Source organism: Apus apus, chromosome 3 (assembly GCF_020740795.1).
Source record: "Apus apus isolate bApuApu2 chromosome 3, bApuApu2.pri.cur, whole genome shotgun sequence".
NCBI classification, from domain to species: domain Eukaryota; kingdom Metazoa; phylum Chordata; class Aves; order Apodiformes; family Apodidae; genus Apus; species Apus apus.
The window spans coordinates 109,606,956-109,634,793 of NC_067284.1; the positions used below are offsets into that span (position 1 = coordinate 109,606,956).

At 46.1% G+C, this 27,838-nt stretch overlaps 1 protein-coding gene across 3 annotated transcripts in view; it reads right to left on the reverse strand.

Annotated features, from left to right (window-relative positions):
• Positions 1 to 9,612, reverse strand: part of ADGRF5 (adhesion G protein-coupled receptor F5) — a 51,589-nt gene extending 41,977 nt beyond the window's left edge. For 2 of the 3 annotated variants that reach the window (XM_051614332.1, XM_051614330.1), the window contains exon 1: positions 9,208 to 9,612. The gene's annotated coding sequence lies outside the window, so the exon portion shown is untranslated. The remainder of the gene's footprint in view (positions 1 to 9,207) is intronic. The other variant, XM_051614331.1, reaches the window with a different exon arrangement.
• Between the last annotated feature and the right edge of the window lie 18,226 nt (positions 9,613 to 27,838).

Genomic DNA, 27,838 nt, shown 5'->3' on the forward strand with positions numbered 1-27,838 from the left:
GTTCTTGAGCTCAGGTAACTTCTGTTCACTCAGCAGGACCTGGCTTCTTCCACCTTACCCTTCTGTTTAACTCTCAGGTTTCCACTTTCTTGTTCCTTACAGCCAGCTACATTTGGTAGCCTCTCTTAGCCTGCCTAGCCTTCTCTTCTTTCTAGAGTCTTTGGGACAACATTTCTCATTTGATACCAGAGTTAGTGATGGGAACATTTCCTGGTTCTGGATGCATGTGAAGCAGAGTGTTCAGTTCTCAGGCACCCCCGTAGGAGAGAGATATAAACATACTGGAGTGAGTCCAGCAAAGGACCACTGAGACTATTAAGGGGCTTGATCATCTGTCATAGCAGGAGAGGCTGAGAGAGTTGGGACTGTTTAGCCTAGAAAAGGTGCAGGGGGATCTTGCCAATGTCTACAAATAATTGATGAGGGGAACTAAAGAAGAATCCAGCCTGGATTGACTTCTTTGGTAGGGGACAAGGTGTGCAGAAGTGTACATTGAAACAAACATTTCTGGATTAGAATACACAGAGTTATCCATCCTTGTGCAGCCATCTCAGATAGAGATGTTTCATCCCTGTTGGCTGAAACTACTGTATTCAGTGTCTGGGAAGGTGGCCCCTCTTGTGCAGGAGTGCAGATGAGCACACCTTTGCCATCAGCAGGAGAAGGACAACGAAATCTGTAGCTGCAACATAGCTTCAGCCAGCAGAGTTCTTGTGAGGTAAATACTGGTCCATGGCCTCAACTCTTGGCTCCCTCCTGGGGCTGTGAGATTCCTCCTGGGTCACTGAGGCTATGACCCCCTTGTGTGGTCAGCCTCACATATTCTGATTTAAGAGGTTTGTCAAGACCCAGTGTAAAAGCAGTTAACTCTGTGGTTTTCATCCTTTCTTTACACTACCTTTCTAGTGGGTAGTGGTTGCTTCATGTCATGGACAGTTTTGCACTTGGTTGGATCCAAGGATCCTCTAGCCCAGTCACTTCTCCAAGGTGGCTATAGCAGAGGCCTTAGAGAAGAGTTTTGCAAAAGGCAGGTGAGCTTGTAGCAGCACATCTTCAGAATGTTCTTCCCACCTCTGGTTGTCAGAGGCACAGGGACTTCTGGAGGCAGAGGCAAGACCGTGGTGTTTACTAGCCCTTCATGGGAAAGGAAAGTGTCAGACATTCAGGAGCAAGGAGGTCTGTATCTCCTTTGTCTCCTTTGACTCTGCCACTCCTTAGGGTCAGATTTAGTCCTTAACTGTCACACTGGATGGGGTATTTTCTCCATGGCCTTGCAGCAGCTTACATCACATTAACATTCCCCATCAGTTGTCTAGGCTGAAGAGTCCCATGTCATTTTAGCACAGCAGTCATCCCACCTCTCTGGCACTTGCTCTGCTCTGCATCTTTCCAATTGGGCTGTGTCCTTTTTTGAACTTAAGCTCAGTTGTCCCTGTGCCAGCATTTTCCTGTGGCTTAAGTAGCTCTTCCTCCCCTCAGACATATTGGATGAAAGGCTTGTGGTGCCCTGAGGTGTGTGGAGGTGAAGGATGCATGGAGAGAGGAACCAGGAGCTGCTAAAGTCAGAAGGTGTGAAGGGAGCAGATAGGTGGCTGGCACAAGACAGTCTGGCTCCGTGGCTGCCCAGTAGCTTCTAGCAGCTGAGCCAGATAGGTGCACCCTTTTCAAACTGCCACTGAGCATTTTTTCACAGTCTCTATCTCTGGAGCTAAAGCCTTTGTTTTCAGTGACCATCCAGTTTGTTCTTCCTCAGGAACAACAGTAGAGCTTTCCCTTCTGTGCATAAAACGTGACCTTTGGGTAGTGCGTAATAAGTTGGATGATCAGATGATGTTTGTTTCAGACAGAAAACACACAATGACTTTAAGAAACACACACCCAGGCACAACAATATTTCATGGGAGAGTTGGCTACAAGAGAAAGGTGGGGGGGGGGGGGAGCAGGGGAAGTTGCACTGACCTTAGATAACACATCTGAATGAGAACAAAAATAAAATAAACACAAATTAATCAAGGACTCCAAATCAAGCTGCTTAGTGATAAGGATTCAAGCAGGCAATAAACAGGCTGTGAGATACTTTCTCTGTGATGCTGGAGGAACTGTGTTATTCCAGCTTTCTGCCTCACATGGTGCTGGGGGTTGAGCTGCCTGGTATGTTAGTCTGTAGGACGTGAGCAGAGGTTTCATTTCCAGGGGGCTGTGGGGGCAATTTTGGGTTTTTTTTGTGAGTGAAGTTCAAATGGGTGGCACTCATAACTGAAGGGATGAGTGCTCCCCATGCCACATTCATATGCCAGGCTAAAAACAGCAAACCAAACGGAAAAAGGCATTTAAATCAGCGCTTTGCTGAAAAAAACAGAAAGCCCTGCCCAATCCTTGTCCTCTTCCTGGCTTTTTTTCCTCTCCTCTGCTTCTGAGGTTCTGCTGAACTCCAGCTAAATGCTCCTGCTTGACCATTGTGTTGGAGTTTTGCAGAAGGAACAAAAATTAAAAAGTAAATGTGAAACAATGAGTTCCAGGGTGCTATTCCAGCTCTTTGCATGTAACCTAGTACCATATGTTTTGAAAAGCAGTGGAAAAGCACGTGCCAGTGCACACTCACTCATCTCTGATAGCTGGGATGGGAGAAAGGACATAGCCATGAGCTTTCCCTTCTTCCCCTCATCCTTTTTGGAGCACCTGCAGTTATTAGTGGCAGACCTATCTAGCAACTAGCAAGAATGAAGCAGGAGATCTGGGGCTCAGCACTGTGTGAGAGCAGGGGAGGTGGAACACTCCATGTGCTCCCATATCGACACAGTGAAGAGGGAGGTCTAACAACATCCGTTGAAGTGGAATTTCCATGGGCTTCAATGAGTTTTGGATTAGGTCCCTAAGTCAGGCCAGCCACGGGTTACTTCTATAGACTGAAGTACTAGAAAGTCTGATGACTGCATGCTTCCTGCTCATTTCATTTTATTAACCTCTTGATTTTTTTCCTGTTATTGCTGCTAGTGCAGCTGGCTGTATAGGAAGCTACTGCAAGTTGTGTAGGTGTAAGCCATTTGGAGTCTGTATAATCCTGCTCTGGACAGCAGGAGTTTCCTGCCTGAGGGCCTGGCCTGTTACACCTAGCAACAAAAATATAGAAGTACAAAATAGCATCCACCTTTTGCAGAAAAGAATCACGTAAGTGAAGAGAAACCCCCTAGGTGAGTGAAGGCAAGTCTGTGTTGTCCATATCTCATCATTCCCTTCTATAATGACCAAGCCGGAAAGAAAAAAATAATTTGTATTTTTTTTCCACTGATTCCATTTTTAGCCTTACTATTTTTGCACTGGTCTGTCTTTGAGAGCACAGGATGACTCAGAAATGCTAAATAGTGCTAGTATTTAACTTCTTTGAAGGCTACAGTTGTGTATGATGTTTTCAAAATAATCAGAGCTCTTTGATCACCATCACTGGCAGTAAGTGTGTGAGATCAAGACAGAGTATCATCAACGTGGATGGCTCTACTTTGTTTTAATAATGTTCAGAACACTTTAAGGAATACTAGGCTTCAGACAGATGCTTGGCCTGGAGAAAATTACACTGCACTTCAGATTTAGACAAGGGATGACCCAGCCTTGTGAACCCCTGTGGTGCATGTTGGGCTCATGTGGCCTGAAAACACAGCACTGCAAAGACAACATGCACTGGACACAGATTTGCTTGTGAGATCCAGCATTGAGCTGAGTATGTGGGTGGAATTTCTCAGGCCTCAGAGATGCCTTCAGAGAGCTTAAACAAATACCTGTCATGAGATGTAGGGCCAGAGGAGATAATCTGCTGAGGTCTCTTTCTGGCCTCTTTTTCTAGGAAACCTGGTCACCAGTTAGCTTGTTCCCTGTCTTATTCAAAGCTAGGCTTCACAGAAACAATTCAAAGGACAGAACGGGCCAGGAGCTGTTCCCAGTCAGCAGCACAGCCTAAGCTACCTTGTCTTAATGGGAAAAGGAGGGTTCAGGCATAGGGAGGTCAGCTGTGCCCTGTTCCCCAGGGAACAACTCCAGCCCTTCATGCTGCACTGTTGCTGTTGCATGTGTTCCCCCTAATCCTAGAGTGACCTGAGGTAAAATGCATGTTTCCAGATCAGGAATATTCTCCAGTTTCTCTGCCGTCGAGGGGATGAGCTTGATGTCTAAATTTGGTGGCATCTCCCATGGAAAATCTCAGAGATACCTGCGTTTCTCTCGGCTGACAATCTGCCTTACTTCATTAGGAGCCTCCTCTGCTTCAAAACCTTTAAACTCATCTGCACTTACATTAGGGACAAGGGAAGCCTCCCCTAAGTGGTGTCAGATGGATTAGGTCTTCACCAGCTTGGGTACTATGATGTTGAAACAGTGCTGGAGCCACCCTGGCAAGGCCACCTAGAAGTAAGTCATTTAGGTAAAGAGCAGGCAGCTTTTGAGACAGATTTGCATTAGTAGCATAGAAAGCCTCCCCTGTGAGGACAGGCTGAGAGAGTTGGGGCTGTTTAGCCTGGAGAAGAGAAAGCTCCAGGGAGATCTTATAGAGGGGCTTCAGGAAAGAAGAGGAGGGTCTCTTTATTCAGGTAGTGTAGTGATAGGAGGGAGAAGGTTTTCAAACTGAAAGAGGGAAGAGTTACATTAGACATTAGGAAGAAGATATTTCCTCTGAGGTTGGTGAGACACTACAACAGGTTGCCCAGAGAAGCTGTGGAAGCCCCATCCCTGGAAGTGTTCAAGGGCAGGTTGGATGGGGCTTGGAGCAACCTGGTTTAGTGGGAGGTGTCCCTGCCCATGCAGGAGGTTGGAACTAGATGATCTTAAAGGTCCCTTCCAACCCAAACCTTTCTATGATTCTATGATTCTAATGTCTGGAGTGTCCTAACTGAGACAAGGGCCAGTGGTTATAAATGGCAATTGGACTCTTTAAGCCATAAAGCTTGAAACACAACGGATAGTGAGAGGAAGGAAGGAAGGAAGAAAGTGCCATCAGTCCTGTTTTACAGCTGGAGAGACTTGAGGCATGCACAGGAACATCCGGGATCTCAGCCATCGATCAAGATTTTATGGACCCCATGCAGGAATTTAAAGAATTTCTCCCTCAAGAAGGAAGAGTAAAACCATTTCAAGAGCAAGGGGCACACTGTGAACAGCCTGTCATAAGGCACGTAGGGGCAGTTTTGGAATGAAGATGGTTTTCACACACTCAGCCTGATGGTTGTGGAGGGCCAAGCCTGTGGTCACAGGAGCAAGCTGAAGCAGGAACTCTAGTGGAGCTTTTCCTCTGTGCAGGAACAATTGGGGGAAGCTCTGCCGTTTTGAGGAATTTCCGAGGACAGTAAATTACATACTAGATCACAGCTCTAGCATGTTTCTGGGGAAGGCATTTGGAAATTAGTGTTTCGATTAACATTTAAACGAAGAACACATACAACTCTGCTCCTCACAGGCATCCTCAAACCTGGCCTGTCACAGTATTTCCTCTCCTGTTGAGGTGAGTTTAAGTTGAGCCTGTGTTGACCATGTAAGCAGGCCCTTGCTATCTCTGTGCTTCAGTTCTCTGCTGCCAAATAAGGGTGGTATTAGCTGTCCCTACTTCACAGGGTGTTTGGAGAAGTCCTGGGGCAGGAATAACACATCAGTGCTTGCAGTAACCACCTGAGAACTGTAAAAATAGCTGGAAGGCTAATAGGACACAGCTCCCTTTTCAGCCAGAAGGAAGGATTTCAATGCCAGGAGAGGTCCATTTTAGGTGACATTTTAGTTCTTCCTAAAACAAATATTACTTTGTGTAAATCAGCTGGTTGAGATGGCACAGGGGAGCTAAAGCTTTTTTTCTGGGCGGGGAAAAAAAATCCTTATTCAACAGTGGTCCATTAGAAGGTATCTAAAAGGTGGGACAGGCAACCTAGTGTGGAGGGTTGACCCTGGCCTGAAGCTAAGCACCTCTGCAGCTGCTCATGTGTTCCCTACCCACTAGTGGGACATAGTGAGATAGTAGGAAGAGGAAAAATGAGAAAACTAGCATAGTGAGATAAATACAGATTAAGAAGGGAAGGAAAGAAAAAACAAATGATGCAAAGGTGCTCACTCACCACCTACAAGCAGATGGTTGCCCAGCAAGTCTCCAAGCAATGGCCACCTTGGAAGACAGCCCTCCCCCTGCCCCTGTTTTTTAGTGCTGAACATGATGTTATATGGTTTAAAATATCTCTTTTGTGAATTCAGGTCAGCTTTCCCAGCTGTGTTCCCTGACAACCACCAGCCTACTCACTACAGAGGCAGGTTGGAAAAAAGGAGAAAGATTTGGTGCTGTGCAAGCACTGCTCAGCAACAGCTGAAGCATTGGTGTGCTGTCAGTGCTGTTTTAGCTACAAATCCAAACCACAGCACCTCAGGGGCTGTTATGAACAAAGTTAATTCTGTCCCAGCCAGATGCAGTACTCCCATCTAGTTTGGCTTGCTCAGATGGGAGTTATGATGGAGAAGGGAGGGATTTTGGGGCAAAAATCATTCCAGGCTTCCACAGGGAATAACTGAAGTTTGCAGAGAAGATATGGGCAGGGTGAAGAAATGATGGGTTAAGGTTACAACATCCATGCCATGTCATAGGATGGTGTCAGAGTGAAACCTCTCTCCAGGCCACCACCATGAGCAGCCAAGCACTCAGAATCAGTTGCAAATATAGTAGAAAAAATCCTTAACAAAGTCCACTGGTGAAGCATTAAAACATGCAAATGTGGTGCTGTAATTACTCAACAGCCTGCCACAGTGAGTTAGTGAGCTCTGCAGGAATTGATCTTTCCTGCAAATCATGTGGAAAGGAACATTCCTCTATCAGAGAGAAACAAGCCATTGCAAATCATCTTTTGCAAGCTAGTTCCTGTACTCCCTGTTCCTGCACACCCACCTCGTGCCTTCCATTTCACCCACCTTCCTAACAGAAGCCCTCCAGCCCACTGTAGGAGCCATCAGCACAGTTTCTGGCCTCACCCAGTGCTGGCTCAGTCCTCTCTCAGGATGCTGCCAAGCACAGATAAGGAGGACGAGCTCCTGCTCTGCTATCATGCACAGCAGGTGGTGGATCAGGTTAGTTGATGGGTGGTAACTGCCCATAGGCATGATGAGCAACATGCAAGATCATTTGAGAAATAAGCTCTGCATGACCATGTAATCATGGTGGATTAGCTCAGGAATTGCAGTTGGACCCCTCTGAGAGAACAGTCCTGAGAAATCATTTAATGGAAAACTGGAAATGGTTTTCTGAAAGGAGTTTGGTTTTACTGTGGTTCCATCCCATTTGATCTTGAAAAGCCATGATTCTTACAGCAGGCTGAGATTAATTCCAGCAGCAAATCATTTCAGTTTAAAGTGCAAATGCATTTCAGTTACACTGTAAAGATACAGCCCCAAAACTAAGGATGCCCTCACAGATGATGCAATTCTCATCCATCCTGGCCTACTGTAAGCCCTTGTTTCTTCTGGCAATCTGCAGGTTGCAGCCATGAGCAGCAGCAGAGAGGCTTTCTTGATCAAGATGAATGGGTTAAAAAAGGAATTCTAGTAAAGGCTGCACTGGTCTTTTGTGTTTTAACAATGAGAGGAAGCTCTGCCTAGTTTGAGGAATTTCCCACGTCTCCAATTCAGACTTTGGAAAACTGCTTTATTAAGCCTGCCTAAGAGGTGTTAAAAAAATAAAAATAATCAAGGAGATGAGGACAAAGATATCTTCCCAGAGCTTACGTATGTTCTGTTTGTTTGTTTTTCAAACCTGGATGGCCAGAGGCAAACTGAGCGGGATCTAGGGAAGTTAAATAATGACAAATGCCAAATACTGGGTTCCTCCTGAGCTGCCTGAGCCATTGCTGAATGCAGTCAAGTGTCACTGCTATGCAGATGCTAAAGATTTGCTTCTGTATTTCCTTTAGGTATCATTTTGTTCTGCAATGTTGCCAAACAAGACAGGGTAGATTAAGTGAAATAGATGAGGAATTATTTTCAGCCTGAGAGGAAAACCTGTGGGTTGAAAAATGACATTTTCACCATGCAACAGCAAGTGATGGAGCTAGGGAAAAGGGAGCCTCAGGCTTTCAAATTCCCAACATCCTTTCCCTTGCTATTCCCTTGCCTGATACAAGCTCATTGCCTCCCATAAAACTGTCAGTGAAAGCAAGAATTACAGCATTCAGACAATTACACTTTTCTCCCCAAAATGTGAAAGCTCCTTACGCACGTAGGTGAGCATCCCTTTCCCACTGACAGGGAGAGAGAAACAAAGTTGTACAAGGTCACGCCGCAGCTGTGTTTTTTTTCTGAATTACAATCATTTAAGCAACCAGTGGATAATGCTTCACCTGAGATGTCTGGATGCAGCAGGACTTTCAGGGTTAGAGACACAGATGTAGGTGAAAACATCAGAAAGCATCTCGACACCAAGCACTGCCTACACAACTCCAACACAACGCTGTCAAACTGGCTTTCATTTAAGCAGCTCAAAACACAGGTAGAAAAGAATGGAAACAAGATCAATACACAGTATTTATCACAGTACACAGCAGTGCCTGAGCCATGGGTGCCCCAAGTCCCTCTCCTGTCAGCAAGCATCACCTAATATGAGACTGAGGGGGGATGCAAGAGACTGCTCTTAGAAGAAACAAACCCACGATTGTATACAGCTGACAAAAATACAGAGCCTGTTATCAGCATTGCAAATCCCAGCCACTCTAAGCATAAAACAAAATGAAAAAATTCCAAATGCTATTGCAATTGATCTGTTAGGTTTGGTTTGGTTTTGTTCTGAAACTATGTAGCATGCCCTAGGAGGTAGTCCATGCAGTCCAGATTAGGACAGTACTTCTGTGAACGTCCTGCTTTACCTCTGCAGCCCTGAGCTTTAACTGAATTAGTCATAGCCTCTGTTAAAATTCACTAGCCAAGCTAACAGACAGTAGCACTTTGTCAGAAGCTTGAATGGTTTCATTCGTACCAAAGCCAAAAGCATCCTACAGAAAACTGGCAACTAATCACCACAAGATGCAACTTGCGCTGATGGCAGCTCTCCCAGTAGAAACCTGCAGCAGGTCGACTGGTCATGCAGAGCTTGACCCCCAGTGTCCAAACCTGGCCCTGAAAATTTGTTCAGACTGCCCTCACCTGCCCCAAACTGTTAAACCATACAAGGAGACCCGTGCTACATTTCACACGCATCATCCATACCTGTAGGACAGCAAGTGCTGGTCGTGTCCGAGTCTATTCCAAGCTTCTCTTTCCAAACTTCTCCTGTGCTGGGGAGGAAACATCCAAGTGTCAGCTCCTGCCTCCGTCTCTGCCCTTTGTTTTCCCAAGAGCTCGAGGCACACCTGCTTTTCTGTGTGTGCTGTTGGTCCTCGGGCTCGGGTTTGGTTTTGTTCTGCTTTTCTTTTTGGAACAAATTAAACAGCCCGTGAGCAATTCCCAGTAAGTGAGACCAAACCTTTTGGCTGGTGGTGATTTAATCAAGCAAACCCCGTGACCTCCCTTTCCTGTGATCAGTGGGAACTGATCCCTTCTCCACCAGCCCGGGGTGGAGTTGCAGCTAAAAACCACAAGCCTGCAAGCACTGTGCTGGATGGGCAGGGCAGATCTTCCTTCTCCGTTTGTTGTGTCAGAGAACACGGTAATTCCTGCTGGTCTGAAACATGGAGATGACCTCTGGCCAGGAAGGAACCTGAGAAATATTTCCTAAGCAGTTTCCTGCTGTGGGGGGGAAAGTGGATGCAAGGGACACTTGGGTGGGGGTGCTCACAGAGCTCCTGGAAGAGTGCAATTTCAAGATGAGGAAAACACTTTTTTGGTTTATTTCCACACTTTTTTTTTTTTTTTTTTTTTCCTAGGGTACACAGTTCTAAGAGCCTCAGTTGTCACTGTACACAGTGACCTGGAGTCCCGGTTGTGTAGGTGCTTCTCAGGCTTTCAACTACAGAGCATTTCATGCCAAGAGGTGCTGAGATACTCTGCAAATCAATATAGGAGAGCCTGTCCACACGGAGCCGTGTTCAGCAGCACCTCAGGGATGCAGCTGTGGCTCTAGGGCTCCTTGTGAAGGTGCAGAAGAAACCTTGTCAGGCTTGGGCATCCAGAAGGACAGTCACCCCTGGAGTAATGTCCAAACTGAGCAGTGCAGGTCCTGCTGCCTCACACTGGGGCTTTCAGAGGGGGATTTACATGCACTAGCCAAACAACTGCACACCAGGAAGATGAGGATCATTCCCCAGGGCTCAGTCCTAGTGCAGAAGTTATGATAAAATTATTAAATGAAAAGACACTGTAATGACCACCTTGCTTTTGTCTCTCCTGGCTTTGCACTAGCTCTGATGTTCCTGCAAAATAATATACTACAGACTGTGGCCCAACATCAGCACAGGGCATGTGATGTCTGTGATGTATATTGCTTTCTGGAGGTATCAGCTTCTCCTTCTTGACTGTAAAAGCAGCTGAGAACAGCTAGTCTGTCTGTGTTTCAGGGTCTGAGTGGAGTGTATCTGGACCATCTTTCTGAGCATGTCTTAAGTCAGAAAATTCTACACAGGACTCCAAACTCTACAGGTAATAGCATCATTCTTTCTGGACACAACAGGAATTTATTTTAGTAACTTGGTATCTCCACTCAGAGTCACTTTTTAGTTATTCTGTCATCACCCAGTTCATATTATAAAAGCAAAAAGGGACATTTGGACATTTCACTGTTGAATGCACCAACCCCACGTGCTCACTGACACACTCTTTTTTTCCACATGGAGCCTGGGCTGTGTACCCCATCTTTACATGCTTTTAGTTAATGAGTGTGATCCATATTTCCTTATATTTAAAAGCAGCTTCTATATCTAAGTCAGTCACTTAATTTCAGTGGACCTTTCAGTTTCATTTCCTTTAGTGCTGGAAGTTTTATTCCCACTTATCTCTTTCTGCTGATGGAGATGAGAAAAATATGATAGCTGGGGCAACTGGGAAAGAAAATGCTGCTGAGACACTTTAATTAGTGTGACAGAATGATTGTTTCTTTAAAGTAGAGCACCTGAGTGACTGCTTTTTAAAGTATACAGAAAGGGTTTATGGTATGTTTATTGTTCATACTTGTTTTCCTGACTTCTTTTCCCATCTGTATTGTGATTTGCTGGTGGGTTTGGTGTTGGGTGGAAGATGATTTCGACACCCATTTTATTTCCCCAGGTTTCAGAACTGCTCCTGTTCAACGTTGATAAAAGTTTAACATCTTCAAGAAAGTCTGGGGCAACTTTTACTGTCACATCTGGGAGCTGGAGAGAAACAGGTATTCTAGAGAATGGTTGGATAAGTATCTAAAACAACTCAGAAGGAAGTATCTAAATCAGCTTAGACTAGAGATACTTATACTCTCTATGGAAAAAGAGGAGTCTTGAAAGTTAGGTCAGGAGCAGCTACCAACATTGCTGGCATTTCCAGTGAAGTGAGATGAACATTACTCTTTGTGGAAAGACCTTGCTGCAATCGATGTATCATTATTTGAATAAAACACACAGGAAAGCTGGAGAGGGACTCTTTACAAGGTCATGGAAAGACAGAACAAGGGGGAGCAGTTTCAAACTGAAAGAGGGCAGATTTAGATTAGATATTAGGAAGGAATTCTTTCCTGTGAGGGTGGTTGCCCGGAGAAGTTGTGTCTGCCACATCCCTAGAAGTGTTCAATGTCAGGTTGGATGGGGCTCTGAGCAACCTGGTCTAATGGGAGGTGTCCCTGTCATGGCAGGGGGGTTGGACCTGGATGATCTTTAAGGTCCCTTCCAACCTAAACTATTCCATAATTCGTTCATTCTTAAGGAAGTTCAGGAAAACTTGTAAACATGAGGAAAAACTTCTTTCCTGTGAGAGTGACAGAGCACTGGAACAGGCTGCCCAGAGAGGTTGTGGAGTCTCCTTCACTGGAGACATTCAAACCCCTCCTGGATGTGTTCCTGTGTGATGTGCTCTGGGTGATCCTGCTCTGGCAGGGAGGTTGGACTAGATGATCTTTCGAGGTCCCTTCCAACCCCTGGGATTCTATGATTCTATGATTATATTATGCAAAATGGAATGGCTCTTTGGACTTCAAGATAAGAGCTGACAGGCACAGTTCAGCAACAGCATCCAACAACAGTTCCATTCACCTAAACGCAGCCTGGTACTTAGGCTGGACATGCAGTTTTGAGGGGAATGAGGAAAGCCTGAACTCCTGATATTTGAGCAGGCATGAATAAATGCCAAGTATGCCTGGGTTTGTATTAATCTGGTTTAGAGATTAGGAAGGGCTTGCAGAATCTCAGGAGAGTCCTGTCTTTTTTATTTTATTTTCCCTTTTTGTGTTTGGTTTTGTTTGTGGGGTTTTTTTTTCCCTTCTGTATCCTGTGCTCTGTCTTTTCATGGCAAAGCTTAATCAGTTTTTGCAGCACTGAGCACTCTGGGTCTCTGTGGTTGGCTGGGACATCTCAGTACATCCATATCAGATAGAAATCATTAAATGCCACGGGTCTGTTGGAAGATGATCTAGCAGGTATCTCACAAGCCTGTCCTATCATCCCAGGCTGTCATGACCACCAATGCTCTAATGTGTGTGGAGACAGCAAAGGGATATTTCAGCTGTCCTGGTGATCCTGGCAGAGAGCAAATTAACCTTTGCTCATATGAGGGACAACAAATCCTGAATCGCTTAGCTCTAATGTGCTGAGAAGGAAGGAAGTAATGAAATGTCTCATTATACATCTGACTTGAGTAATATATTTAGAACTGACAGTAGTGCTGAAGGCTGCACAGCTTCATACCAAAAGGAGCGACGTGCTCTGGACTGTGTCCCTGCAGCCACTGGTCAACTGAAACTACTTACCTGCTTGAATAAGGTCCCTAAAGATTACTTTTCTTTTTCCTGCAGGACGAGGAATTCATTGCAGTGATAGAACAAATGATTTGAGTATTCAGGGTACTTCAGTATATCCAGCTTTATGGGTGAATTTTATATTTAGGTGAGTTGGGTTTATATTTGGGTTTTTTAGGCTAATTACCACACCTGTATGAATTTCACCACAGGAGAATGATGACTGCAATCATGTGTAGTGCAATCACTGTGTTGAGAAGGCACAAAATGCTAAACGGATAATTAGTCTTCTAGACAAAAGCACAGAAAAAGTAAATGTGGAAAACTAAAGCTGGATGAATTTAATCTAAAAACAAAGGTCCATCTTTTTAATAATCCAAGCAATCAACCATACATGCAACGTTCCATGGAGTTCACTACTACTTGACACATTCACGTCACAGCTGGCTGCTTTCCTGCATAAGTGGCTTAATTTTTCTTCATTGTTGGGCTCAGATGGAGATACAGCCATTTGACAACCCTAACCCAGGATCTGCTCTTTCAGCCTCTAAACTTTCTGGAGCTCTTTTGTTATTATCTGGGTGCTTTAGTAGCCTGTGGTTTTAATGACCTGTTTTGACTGGTTTATATAAAGCTTTATGTGCTAAAAGCAGTGTTGACAATAGGCAGCCGAGGACCTTCAAAGCTGATAGGAAATCCCAGTGCAGAGACCCAGACCAAAGTAGGGACTTCTGCAGAATGGTGGAGAACTCATTGAGGCCTTGTGAAAACCCATAGAGGAAGTGGAACACACTTGTAACTGGTAGCCTTTGTGTTCATGGGATTGTTGGATTTCCTCTAGAAGAAAACACATGGTAGTTCCTCCAGGGATTTTTGAGTCCCTACCCACAAAGCACAACCCACCCATCCCTTTCTGAAACTTCAAGCAGCTTCCTTTGGGGTAGCTGGACCTTATTTAAAATGGCTGGGTCCAAGCAATGGCTTGTTTTCCCATCCTTTCTTCTGACAATGGACAATGAAGGAAATCCTTTTTCATGATGCATTACCAAACAGAAGTGATCACCTGAGGGGCTTGGGTGTGGAGACCTCTGCAAAACTGGATCCTACATAATGTGGGGCTTGAGGACTCCATACAATGCAGTGGGCTATGGAATTCCACTTATTACTGTAATTACCTGTACATAAGAGTTTTAATAGAAGTAATAGCAACAACACAGAGAAGTCCAGCAGCCAGAAGGATACGTTGTGATGGAAATGTACAGACACAGAGGTTGTATTCCAAGTGGTAGCTGAACATACACAGATTGGACAGGACAAGGACACAAGAAATGGTCCTGGTCCTGGCATGTCAAAAGGACAACCTAGGACAATGCTCAGGCTAGATATAATGTGTGCAAGAGCAGACACCCACAGAAGGAGATAGAAAAATGTTGTTATTATCCAGGTGGTGCCATCAGTAAGATGGCAAGAACCCAGGTGAGGATGAATGGAGGAAGATATTTCCTGGAGCTGGAATCAAGCAGAACTCACAAGATTTAGTCAGGGCATGAATGGGAGCTCTTGTAGAGTTAAAGCTCCAGTAGTACATAGACTTTGGCATGGGAGTGACCTGATGCACACAAAGAATCCAGCTGGGATTGCTTTCAGGTCCCAAACCTTTCTTTTGTCTGGTCAACATGGTGGGGAAGTTTATGTCCTAGATTATGATCCCAAAAATTGTATTCTTCTCCTGGGGGAAAAGGAAGGGTGTAGGTAGAGAGCTCCAGCTCTTTTTCTTCTCATCTTGTCCCCCTGACAGGCACAAATATGGGGTGGCAGACTATTTGTGTACTGCCTTTTCTTATGTTCTCATGATTCTTTTACTTAATACTCTATTTACTTGATTTATTTACAAGACAGAGGAAGCCTTATGTAGATAGGTATTAGGATAATATACTTGTCTAGGAAGACGTGGAATTAAAACCCTGGCTCTGACAGCAAATGTCCTACATTATATTCAAGTACAATACCTTGGGGACATAATCCAAAGTATTTTCTTTACTTAAGAAGGTGAAAAAGAAATGGTCTGCTATCTTAGAGTCTGCAAGGTGAAAAAATTTGGTCTGTACATCCATTACTGATTCACGTTTAGCACGTGCTGGCTGAAGTACATGTCTGTGGGTTGCATGTATATTTAATTTGTGGATTTGCATATTCTTCCCAGTGAAAAGAGACCTTTCGACCCAGTCACAACATGTTTATGCATCAGGCTGGTTACTGGTAAAGAGCATTCTGGTCATACAGCAGCTTCCTAGGCACTTCTGCCCTAAATGTCCATCAGCTCACTGCAAATCTCGAGTGGGCATCAGCCAGAAGAGGTCAGATCCCTCTGTGAGAGCTGTGGAGTCAGCACATAGATGACTAGAGGTAATCAAGCCCAAAGAAAGGCAAATACAGAAAGCATTTATTCATTCCAGCTTGCAGAGGGTGTGTGAGTGTATATATATATATATAGTCCATTCATTCTGCAAACTGCAAACCATTTCCTCTTTTGCATAGAAAATTATTAGGCAAAACAGAAACCTTTGTATTTGGTACAATTCCCCATGAAAAGCACTTTTCCTGTGTGAATCTGATCACGAGTGAGATGTCTTCATCTTCATATGTTCTCCCTGACCCACGAGTCCAGCTCCCAGACCTGTTCTTTTTTGGTTTGTTTTTGGTTATTTGGTTGGCTTTTTTGGGTTTGCTTTTTTGTTTGTTTGTTTGGGGGTTGGTTTTGTTTTAATAAAATAATTTTTTTCCTGTCCTTCTTTCCTCTTTCTGCTTTTGCAAAGAAGACAATGTTGCTGCAAAGGTCCCTTGGCCAGATATCCACGGCACTTTTTAAGAGACAACCCCATCCATGTGTACTGGGAGAAGCAAACTCATTTGAGGAAGGGTTTTTCTTTACCCACGAGCATACTTTGTATATTGCAATGTTTGTTAATTCCTTCCTTAACACCTTTCAGATGGATCAGAGAGTTTCTCTGAAGGACAGAGATCTTCTCATTTCATGTCATCTCAACGCTAGTAAATTCCGATGTGTTTCCTGTCAGAGGCTGGGCTAAAGGACAAACACCTCAAGGACAAATATGTTTTGTTTGGCTGCTCAGCAGCTGGAAAGAGGTCCAGCTAGTCAAACACCAGTCCAGTGGTTGCCAACTATGTGGTGAAGACTTTTGTCAGGTCAACAGCCAGGCTGAGCCAGGCAGGAGACATGAGATGACTGATGGTATTAGGAACGAGTGAGGGTATAGAAATGAATTTTGGGGTACTATGGGGAGATAAGGGATAGGTCTGTTGGAGATACAGGAGAGAGTTGGGAACAGAGGCATAGAGAGGACACACAAGGATTACAGTGAGGTCTGAGGCAGGTGTGGTGGTTTTAGTATTGTTGTGGTATTATAGGGAACATGGTGGGACTTCAGGATATTGCAGTAGAAGGTATTGGATATAAGGCTGGGGAAGTTGCTTCTATGATTCATAAGAAAACTTTGCCTTTTTACAGTTCTATGCTAAGCAAGTGGGAGGTTATTAGAGTCCCAAATGTTCCTGCACCCTAATGACTCTGGAGAGAGAAGCCCAGGCCAGTTTCCTGGGTGGGAAACACAGCAATGAGCTTGGAGCCAGAGGGGAAAACACTCCAGCTCCAGTGGAGGAGCATTTAAGCCAGGTTTTGTCAGTGTTACTGGAAGGGGAGTGGTGGTTCACCTGAGTGCCCATCTTCTAACAGAAACTTCCTTGTTTGCTTATAGCTGTGTGAGATGGGGAAACTCTGCCCTGTAACAGCATTAAGGTAGGGGGCAGCCTGTTTTCTGGGCAGAGTAGAAGGAATTTGGCACAATTTAGTTACTTATTAGAATGCTGACAAATGCCACCCTACACCCCTCCCAAAAGCATCCCTCTCTTGTCCACCACCTGATGGAATTTTTGCGCTGTCATGTAATTATGGTGGCTGGATAAACTTGCTCCAAGTGTCTTTGCTTTGTGTCTGATCCATGATGCTCACCAGGCCATTAGTTGTTTTTACTTGAAATAGAAGGGCTATAAGTAACTAAATTATCTTGCAGATTGGAACCACCAGGAGATATACCAAATGCTGGATAACACATTACCATGAACCTCCCAGGTGCCTTCAATTGGTATGGAAGTCTCCAGCACAGCTTCTGGTTGACTTGCAATAGCATGTTTCCAAGAAGTGATAAATTCCAAGGAAAGCAATGGAAAAGCACTCACTGAAGGACCTACTATTTGGCTTACAACTGCCTGGGTGGATGTTTAACCACAGGGGAAGGAGAGACCCAGTGCCAGGGAGCAGAAGAAGCTGGCTGCTCCATATGGCAGGAGCTGGGAGCTGGCAGAGCAGTGACCTCACTGATAGGCACAGTCCTGTGGCTTCTGAACAAGGAAAGCAGACCATGTCTGGTGATGGTGACTGGATTTAGCCACAGTCCCATCACCAAACAAGCCCATAGTGAAGGCACAGGTCCAAGGTGAGGTCTGGAGGTCATATCAGCAAGTCAGTGCTGGGATTAGCAGAGTACAAGGCCAAGCACAATCAGATGTGCAAAAGTGCCTCTATGGTATGCAGTTGTGCTGGTCTGATCCCTCAGGCTAAGCCTGGCAACTTTGTCACCTGTGCAGAGCTGATCCAAGTGTTGCTGAGCAACTGCAAACTGAACCTGAAAAGATTTGGGTGAGATAAGTGGAGTGGCCTGGCCTCGTTGACATCTCTTGGTTGTGCTGAGACTGCATCGTATTGGTATTTCTGAGGTAAAACAGGTGTGGGTGTGAGGTGCTGGGTCTCACAGCAGTTTTTGCTGGGAAGTCCTTGTGCTTTCCGAGGTTGACAACTCCGTAGCCAAAACTAAGTGCCTCCAGGGATGTGAGTACTTAATTGCCACTCAAGGTGCCAAGTTCTGTGTACATTATCAACACCTCTCTTAAATACCCTGAAAGTCCTGAGCAGCCATTACCTAAACCTATAGATAACTCTGCCTGCTCAGATTTGCAGATTTCTTAGAGTTGCTTTCTGAGGAGCTTAGCCTGGACCAGGTCCAGGCATCACCCATGTTGGGAGGCATTTATGAGGATTTCAGACTGGTTTTGGCCAAGCCAAAAATATTGGGCTGTATGTGCATCTTATGATTTCTTCAAGACTTTTTTCCTCCAGGTAGCCTTTCAGATCTCACCTCTAGAAGTGTCTGGAAAGCCAGTGGGATTGTGGCCCAGTATGGGCATCTCACCTGTAGAGCAGATCTGGAGAGAAAACTCTTGCTGTGTGTCCCAAAACCCCTCGAAGAGAGAACAGGGAACACAAGACAGGGCAATAGAGAACTATCAGGTTAACCCATCCTGAAAATGTCATTTATGGATGAAAAAGGGTTGTTTGTTTATTAACAAACACACCTGGTCCTGCTATAGTGCAGCACAAAGGTGGTTCTTAATGGTTAGCACAAAAATGGAGAAGTATCATCAGTGGACTGTGTACATGGAAACAAACTCTGATATTAAGTTAGGGTGTGCATTCAGGAAGATCAGCTGACCTTGGACACAGCTGTGACCTTCTTGCTGGTCCCAGCTGAACAGAAAGGAGAGCAAATCTTCAGCTTGAATTTCCTCTTACAGCAGTTTTGCTCCAACATACACCATTTACACTGGCACAGTGCAAATCCTCTGTTTGCAGAAGTGGATGGAGAGGAGGATGAGACAGATGGACCTCCTCTTCTGGGACTTTTCCTCCTCAAGTCCCAGACCACTGATCTAATGATGCTTATAGAAAGGCTGATGCATGGCAGGATCTCCCCCAGTCCTATTTTTGAAGCACTCAATATGTCCAAGGGACCAGGGAATGGAGGATGAAGGTAACTGAGATTAGAGATGGTTGAAAGCTGGACTTGCCTTTCAGCTGAAATTTATCACATAGTGTAAATATCCTGCTCTGGACCTTAAATGAGAATCTCTAATAGGGTATCTAAGGTAAGAGATATAGGAAAAAATATTTTGCAATGAACAAAATGCTTCCTTTTAGTTATCCAATAACTGATGCTGAGATTGTAACAGAAGCTTATCAATAGGTGTTGATGGTTTCTCTCACCTCTGCTAGCTGTCAGACAAATCAATGAAAACTTAGCTTTTACAGAACTTGAGCACTGGGAGAACATTATCCTGTGCCAAGGTGTTGCAAGCCTTCCACCAAGCCCAGAACTAGTTCTTGTTGCTGGTTGAGTATCCCAGGTGTCCGAGATGCGGATCCCAGGTGCTTTGGCTCCTTTGCAGGGGCCTGAGACACCCTAGGGACTCTCAGCATGGGAGAGCTCTGCTGGCCAGAGTTTCCCTGGAGGCATCACTGTTGGTGGCTCACAGGCAGTGAGAAAGCAAGGTGGCTTCACAATCCTGTCATTCTTTCATCCATGCTTTTGTGGAATCAGACACATTTCCACCAGGCTTCATTTGTGACAAAATAGCATTTCTAAGTTCAAAGAAAAAAACGGGCTCCACAGAAGAGACCCACAGGCATTCAGCACTGGCTTTTCACCTTGCTCCCATCTGGATGCAAGGTTGATCCAGAGCAACCTTGCTACCTTTGCCTGGGTCAGTAGGACATTTCCTGCAATTATTCTTTGCCCGTTATCCTTCCTGTTACAAAAGGGAAGCTGGCAAGATAAATTTATTGGGGCTAGTCTACACTTGAAAGCACTGGCCCTATCCTAACCCCAGCAAGGAATGTGGAGGGGCACATGTTGTCATCTGACACATCTCAGAGAGGTCTCCAGGGGGTGAGATAGTGCTGCTGGCAGCAGGTAAAAGAGACATGAGGACTTTATTGAATGGAAGTGGTACAACCCTTGTTTTCTCTCCTTTTCCCAGATTCCTTGCACAGCAGCTGGCTCAGCACACAGCTGACTTACCCAAATCCATCACCCTCATGGTCCCAGCACCATGAGGCAAGGGACAATACGACATGGTGCTGCTGATACACGACAGAGGCTGCTGGTATGTAGGCACGACCCTGGGAGCTGTGTGGGCAAGTGTCTTGAGCACAGACTTCGTTAAACACATCCCTCTGGCCCCACTGGTTTCATGGGCCTTATGCTCCTGGGGTAGAGATGGGTGGGCTGTGGGACATCTCTGCACTGATGCTGTCTGTTGCAGGGTGTGTCCCAAAGGAGAAACATCATTCCCCCTCCCACTAGCCAGCACAGACCAGAGCCACTCACTGCTGGTGGGGTTAGCCCTGCCAAGGACTGTGTGCTGCTATGAGCCTGTGCTTCCCATTTATTCGTGTCCAACTGCAAGGGGCCGTGGGACACCACCATTTGTGTACACATGGCCACAATTTCCATTCCCATGGCCAAGTATCAAGGTCAGATGGGACAGGCGCCAGTCCCCACTGCTCTCTGAGAAGAGCAGCTTTTGCTTTCTCCTGTTTCAAAGCTTTAAAGTTGTTCAGATGCTCTCTGTGGAGCACAGCCCAGCTTTCACATTGGTTCTGCTTAAAAACACACATTGATCTAGTTCAAAACACCAGCAAATCTGACCAGCCTGAGCTGAATGCTCAGGGGACTGTGGTTGCAGGTTGTCAGGTCAGACTACAAAGGTTGCCCAGGGGATGTCTGTAAGACACCTCAGATGAGCAGGCTCTGTTTGTCTTATCTTGAGTAAGCAGGTGATACTTTCTGATAAGTGGACATGATAGAAGCAGGAAGGAAAACCTGAGGTATGGTTGTCCACCAGCATTGCTCAACCAAGCAAGAAAACAAATCTTGCCTTTTTATGCAGCTGGGAGAGACAGGGAAGCCTTTCATCCAGCCTGCTCATTTTAAAGGGAAATGTTTCCAAGAATGCAATATTTACTTTGTATTAAACGCAGTCTTTGCCAAGTATTGAAAAAGGCAGGTTTAACTCTTGCTGTAGTTGGCCAGCAACAGCCTGTCTCTCCAATTTTATGTTAGAATTACTACAGAAATCTGAGAGTTTTGTACCAGACTCAAAATTTGCCCAGGAAACTCCAGCTAGCCTTTGGCATCCTTTTTAATTGAGGCAACAAAGACATGCACCACCAACTCAGCAGCAATATTCAAATTCTCTGGGGACAAAGCTCTCTGAATAACACAATCATCACTTGATCCCCTCCCCAGTTTTTTGGCTGGCAAAAAGTCTCCAGCAGGACTACATGGCACCTTTCCCCTGCTGTAGGTGAGAAGGGCTCTTGCTGCTTCCCCTTCCCTGACTTCCAGCTGATGCCCTGCTGGGACAGCTGGTTCAGCTCACTGAGCTGGCAGGAAACCTCACAGACGTTTGCTGGGTTGGTTTGTGGCCAGCATAGCTGGTGGATGAAGGAACTGGGTGAAGGAACACTTGAGATACCACAGGAAAAGGGACAAGGAGGGGACATAGTTAAGAGCATGAGGGGAAGGGATGGTCAGCTCTGTTCAAGTCCTCCCATGTCATATAGAGGAGACAAAAAAAAAGTGAATGCAACATTCCCATAGGAATTTTCATGTTTGAGCAGTTTCATCAGAAAATTTGCATCCTCCCCACTTGAATGTTTTATTGAGAGAGGAATTTTGCCCAGGTGTACCAAGAAGTCCTTGTTTTATGCAGAGAAGCAAAAGGTTCACAGAGAAACTTCTCAGACAGCACCAATGCCTTTTTTCAGATGTGAAGGACAAAGCCTTTTAAATCACTGCTCCCTTTTGGAGCTGTGCAATTCCATTTTGCTCCCCGAGTGAACAAAAAAACTGCTCTGTGTTGTCAACCCAAGAGACTGCTTTGTACTGCAAATGGATTTTCCATCAAGAAGGACCCTTGTGCACATGTGAGGTATTAAGGGAATAAATTAACATCTTTCTCACACTGGTCTTTGTGCAGCACTTGCTCCTTGCAGTGCAGGGCTGCTCCATTTGCCCCCTGCTTTTTGCAGCCATCAAGCAGCAGCTCCAGCTGTGCCTCCAGGCCTCATCTGCTCCATGGATATAGCTCCTGGAGAGCTGCTGGCAGCTCAGTGAAGCTTTTCTGCTCCCAACATGAGCAGGGACTGATGCTTGCCTGGTGCTGCAAGTGCTTAAGCACCTTCAGGTGCAGAGGGACCCTGGGGACAGACAAGGTCCCCATGGGTGTCATGCAAGCCAGCCCGTGTTTATGCAGCAGCACAGATGCAGATGGGCCCTTGTTTTTTTCAAGCAAGGTTCTCATTAATTTTATTCCTGCAGCAGCTCTTTGCATGCAAGAGTTGATACTCCCTGTGCAGTCACAGGGAAGGTGAGTTATCCCTGGCTTGAGGGTGGCCAGCAGTTAATTGGATTTAGTAGGAACTCACCAGAGGTGGGCTTAGATATCAGGGGTCACTAAGAAACCACCCACCTTGAGTCCCCCCAGCCAGAAACCTATGAAAAGGAAACCAAACTGGGCACTGCACTTCCTGTGGGTTGGCAAAGGATGAGTCAGTTGATTTAACAAACTGGTTTTTCAAAGGAAGAAAATTATAACAGGAAGATAATGAGTAACACAGGATACCTAATCACTTCTGCAGCTCTTGATCCTAAATGGTTACTGCCCTTATCTCAGTGTCCCCAGGGAGGCAATTTCCAGATCAAAAGCTGCTGAAGTGGGTCGGTGCATTTCTAGTGCCCTGAACTGTGCAGGTCTCTGAGGACTGACAGTGTCATGGTGTGCAGTGGACTGAGGGAAGCAAGACACACAGGAGGAAAGGACAGATCCAGCACAGCTGAAATCAGCAGGTTGTCCTCCTAGAGAGGGGTGTGGGGAGAAGGCAACCTCTGCCAGCAGTTACACATCACCTGTCCATTGGTGAAGGGCAGTTCTGCCTCTTCTGCTGCCCACCCTGACTCCCCAGCTGGCAGCAGGAGATCGGCTTGGTCCAGCATGTTTGCTCCAGTCTGCTTAAAACAATCCTTGGTATGTATGGCTGAGTCAGAGCCAAAAACATGTCCAACACCCAGTCAGCTGGCTCTTCTCTGAGCTACACAAATCAAATCAGCCCTTAATTGAATTCCCTTCTGTTGAGGCAAACTGGAGCTCGAGCACTGGGATTTCCTTTGATTGTTCCCACTGGTGAAGCTTTCATCCAGTTTCGCTCTTGCGTCTGGCGTTTCTTGGTGACTTCATGTAGAGCTGTATGCAAATGAGCTTAATGAGCTAGGGATGCTCTCAGCTGGACGAGGGGGAGGTAGTACATTAGTGGGGTGTGTTCAGGCCCTGACACCAGTGTCAAAGTAACACTCCAGTCACCTACTGCCAGCAGCTACTGGAGATGTGAGGCTCAGTGGATTAGACTGCTCTTCCCAGGTGCCACCGTGCGTAGTCACTCCTTGCAATATCATCTAAATTGCCCTAGGAATAAACTGCAGGGCAAGGAGCCCCATGAGCCATGGGAAGCTTCTGCTTTTCAGGGAGCTCTGTGCTGCATGTGGGTGCTGCATTCCCCCATCAGAGGATGTTAGGGATCAAGTAGGTACCCCCAGCAGCTCCCCCACCACGCGGAGGGATGTGAATCCCTGGTGTAATCCTGGGGGACTGGAGCTGGGCTATATCATCTCTGGCCAGAGGCCTTCCAAGGCACCTCCCCAGCTTTGGATTCGTCCTTGTTAAAGTGGCTGGTGCAGGTTTGCTGCAGGCCTGGAGGTAATGGCCAGGTTCAACCAAGAGCCCAGGTCCTCAGGCAAGTTGAAATGATGATGCGGGTGCAAGGTCAAGCCACAAAGTCAGCCTGCAGGTCAGGGTCAGCATCCCACTGTCACCAAAACCAGACTGCAGGCACGCCCCCAGTCACCTTCCCCCCAAGCCTGCAGGTTTTGGACAGGAGCTCAGGCTCAGAGGAAGCCTCTCCTAGAAACGAGCTCACCCCAGGCAGCTCTCCCTAAGTCTCCCAAAGTCCCACAGGCACCTTGTTGCCCTTCCTCCATCCCGCAAGAGATGACAAGAAGGAGCAGCATTTTCCTTTCTGTGGTGACAAAGGATCATTTCTGGCCACCTCGACTGCCCTGGCTGCTCCCCATCTGGGGACAGCCTGCCACCTTGTGTTGAAAGTTGAGGTTTATCAGGGTGCTTTTACTTGCTGGTTTGCATTTAAATCTCCTCTAAAGCCAAAAGAAATGAGGAAGACCTCGAGAAACTCAGCTCTGGGGGGGAGTCAGGGGTGCAACAGAAATCGTCTCACTGTCCCCAGTCCTGGCTTTGCTGGCATAGTTGCTTTTGTGACTTTTCTTGTCTTTGAGTCTGACCCATAATTTGAAGCACTCATGCTAAAAAGCCCATGGAAGTTCCATTGCTTTTCTTCACTGAAAGCCCCAAGACATGCTTCACTGGGTTTCACTGGACATTGAAGACATAAATATGGGCTCCAGAAGCAACATGTGGGACATCAACAGCCACTGAGTGCTGACTGGGGCCCAGGACAGATGCTCAGGACATCTCATGTAGCCCTTAATACCTGTGTGAGCCGAGGCCTCCAGGTCCTTACAAATCTCAGGGGCTTCATTTCAAACCAGACCCTGCTTGCCTTCAGCTTGTCTCCTTTTATTTCCTCTACTTTTAACAAGCATGAAATGCTCATTAGAAAGCATATGTGTTTATAGAGCGTAAGATTATTTCCAGATTATTTTTTCATTTTTCTAGGTACTCCTAGGAGTGTGACAAATTCTCCTCATAAATCCTATTAGTGGTTAATGAACCCAGAGGGAGATGTGCCATCATCTTGCTGAGCTCTGTTGTAGCTTTCTGCAGAGGTTCTCTTATTTCTCCTGTCCTTCATATATTTTTTTTCTTGTTTTTCTTTTCACCACCATCAGCCTTTCTACCCTCCTTCTGCTCTTTTCCTGCTGTCCCTGTTCTTGCTGGAAGAGGTGTTACTTACCACACATGCCCCATTTGTGGGACAGGCAAACAGCACCCACATGATATGCAGATGCTGTGCAGGATGGCAAGTATGGGTAAAACATTCACCAAAAAAGCCTGCTTTCCCAGCTGTGTTGACTCTTAGAGCTCCCAGCCAATGGGTGACTGCAGCTGGGTTAGCTGTGAAGGCAGCTGCTGTCATTCAGCTTTCACAGCTGACATGTAGAGTCTGAGCTGGAAACTGGTAATGGTTCAAATCTAGCTTGGAAATGGGGAAAAACATTGTTTAATCCTTCTGGCTTTGAATTTCACTTCTTACACAGACCTCATTCCTCTTATTCTTGCACAGATAAATCATAGAACGGTAGAATAATTTCAGTTGGAAACGGCCTTTATGATCATCAAGTCCAACCATTAACCCAGCACTGCTAAGTCCACCACTAAACCATATCCCCAAGCACCCCATCTACACAGCTTTTGAACACTCCCAAGGGTGGTGACTCCACTACTTCCCTGGGCAGCCTGTTCCAGTGCCTGACAACCCTGTCGGTGAAGAAGTTTTTCCTACTATCCAATCTAAACATCCCCTGGCACAACTTGAGGCCATTTCCACTTGTTTTCTTGCTTCTTACTTGGGAGAAGAGACTGACCCCCACCTCACTCCAACCTTTCAGGTAGTTGAAGAGATCAGGAAGGTCTCCCATCAGCCTCCTTTTCTCCAGGCTAAACAACCCCAGTTCCCTCAGATGCTCCTCATAAGACTTTTCTCCAGACTCTTCACCAGCTTCATTTCCCTTCTCTGGACTCACTCCCACATCTCAATGTCCTTCTTGTTGTGAGGGGCCCAAAACTGACCCCAGGATTTGAGGTGTGGCCTCACCAGTGCTGAGCAGGAAGGAGCTGCCCAGTTGAGAGAGGCTGGGTTTCAAGCCACTTATTCACAAGCAGTGGTTGATCTCAGAGATACCTACATGCCTACTCAGCAGGTGATGACTCGACCCAGCACAACACAGTGCTCAGCACCAGCCTTTCAAAAGTAGGTTTTTGGGTCTGCTTCCTGCAATGAGTTGGATGTCACGTGGCACATCCCTGCTGTAACCTGCTGGGGTCACAGTGAGATGGTGCAATTCTGCCTCGTGAGTGACCACAGGCTGAGCAAGGCAAAGTGGTGCTGCTCTTTCTAAAGTGACCTTCCCTTTCTTCCTCCCCTGGCTGGGCCAGCTGAGAGTGAGTCTGCAGGATTAGTTCTCCATGTCCACTGAGATGAACCAAAGGAGAGCTCAACTGCCATGATTGTTCCATGGCAGCAGCAGGCTGCAGATGCAGTCTGGCAGCGTGGCACTCTGAATACTGCCTGGGTACTGAACAGCCTCTTGGCAGCTCGGCTGGAGAATGACTTATGGGTTTGTTTACTTGCTGGGGCTCCAACTCATTTTCAGCACAGGCCAAGCTGAGTCAATTTTTCACATTTTGCTGATATGCTCTGTGCCCATCAGGCATGAGGAAACATGCAAAAGCTGCAGAGAGTCAGCCATGTGTGTGCAGCCCTTGGTTTCCTTGTTCCTGCATACCAGTGCTGGCCAATGAGGGAGGGAGGTCTGTGGTAGACCCTACTGTTTGTTCAAGCATTGGCTGTTGACCTGCTTATCCAAGTGCAAAATGATGTGTAAGAAGATTAAATCATCTTCTAAAGAAGGTCTGGAATCCTTGCTTTTCCAGTAAACAAGCAGGTAACTGTTTACTGGCACACTGTGAAACCCAGCCAAGAAATTGTACCAAGTGCTAGCAACCTCAAAAAATGACCCCACATGTCCTCATAGCAGCAGGTCCTTTAATAGGATGAGGAACAGGTTCAGGGCAACTTTGCAATTACTTTAACATGCATAAAAAAACCAGGTTGTGCCTGATCACGGCTTTGTGATCTTTCAGTGGAATTGCTGTATGGTGACTGACTTGCTCTTGCATCTTTATTGCTTATTTAAGATGTGCCTCTGCTTGGGCTGGAGTTTTGCAACAGTGGCACTTCGGGCTTCGACCTCTGTTGCCTCGGAAAACATCACATTAAAGCTTGTTCATCTGTACAAATCCCAGCCCTGCAGACAGAATTCCAAACACCGCTGGCGCCTTCCTGGATTGCCTGTAAAGCACTGACAGAGCCATCCCAAATCTGCAGTGCTGCTCAGATCCCTGTCACTGCGCTCACCTCACGCTGTGGAAGTGTCCTTCTGGCTTCTGCTTTGACTTAATAACTTCAGTGCAGGTCACTGCAACGCATTTCCCTCCACTGCTGCACCAGGATGTATTGACCTCTGCTGTAGTATTAAATTATGAGGTAATTTCCTGCCTGCAGGAGCTGGGAATGACATTGCTCACATTAGGAGGTGTGACAGTTATGTTTAACTGGTGGTGTGTTGCTCCCTACTCTACTGGTACCCAGAACTGCTGGGGGTTTTGTGACAAATGTCTCCTGTCCCAGCTTTGTCCCTCTGCTGCGTGGTGACAGGTCTACAGTCATATGTCCAAGAGAAATCTGTGACATCTTTTGCTAAAAGGTCACTTGGTTCATTGACACTACATGATAAGCCTGAAAAAAGGGAGAATTCTATTTTCTCAGCCCTCATCCACAACCAGTGCCATGACCAGGAAGCCGTCCTCTCAAATTTGCCCCCAAGCCTCCAAAAATGGGAATCAGAGCAAAGCAGCCTGCTTCCACCTCCAGGTCCTCCAGGTCCATGTCCCCATGTGCCTTCCCACAGTTCTTGTACTGCGAATCACTGAGAGCAAACCCAGCTAAGTAGCACACTTCCTCACACCAAATAGCTGCTCACACATCAAAAGAGGGTCCCATGGAGGAGGTACCTGCCACTGCCACCTGGCTACAATGGCCTGTGAGTTCCCCTGAAGTCTCAGGAATGCACATGGCTCCCCAACAGCTCACAGTAGGAAATGGTCTCCCTTTTTTATGAAGATAAAGAGAGCTGTAAGTGAAATACTTCTTTTTATTTTTTTCCTTTCAGTTAGCTTTGTAGAAGGCTTCGTCCCAAGTTCACACCTATTCAAGTGTAGGAAGAGTCAATTTTGGAGGTAAATTGAGGTATCCTCAAA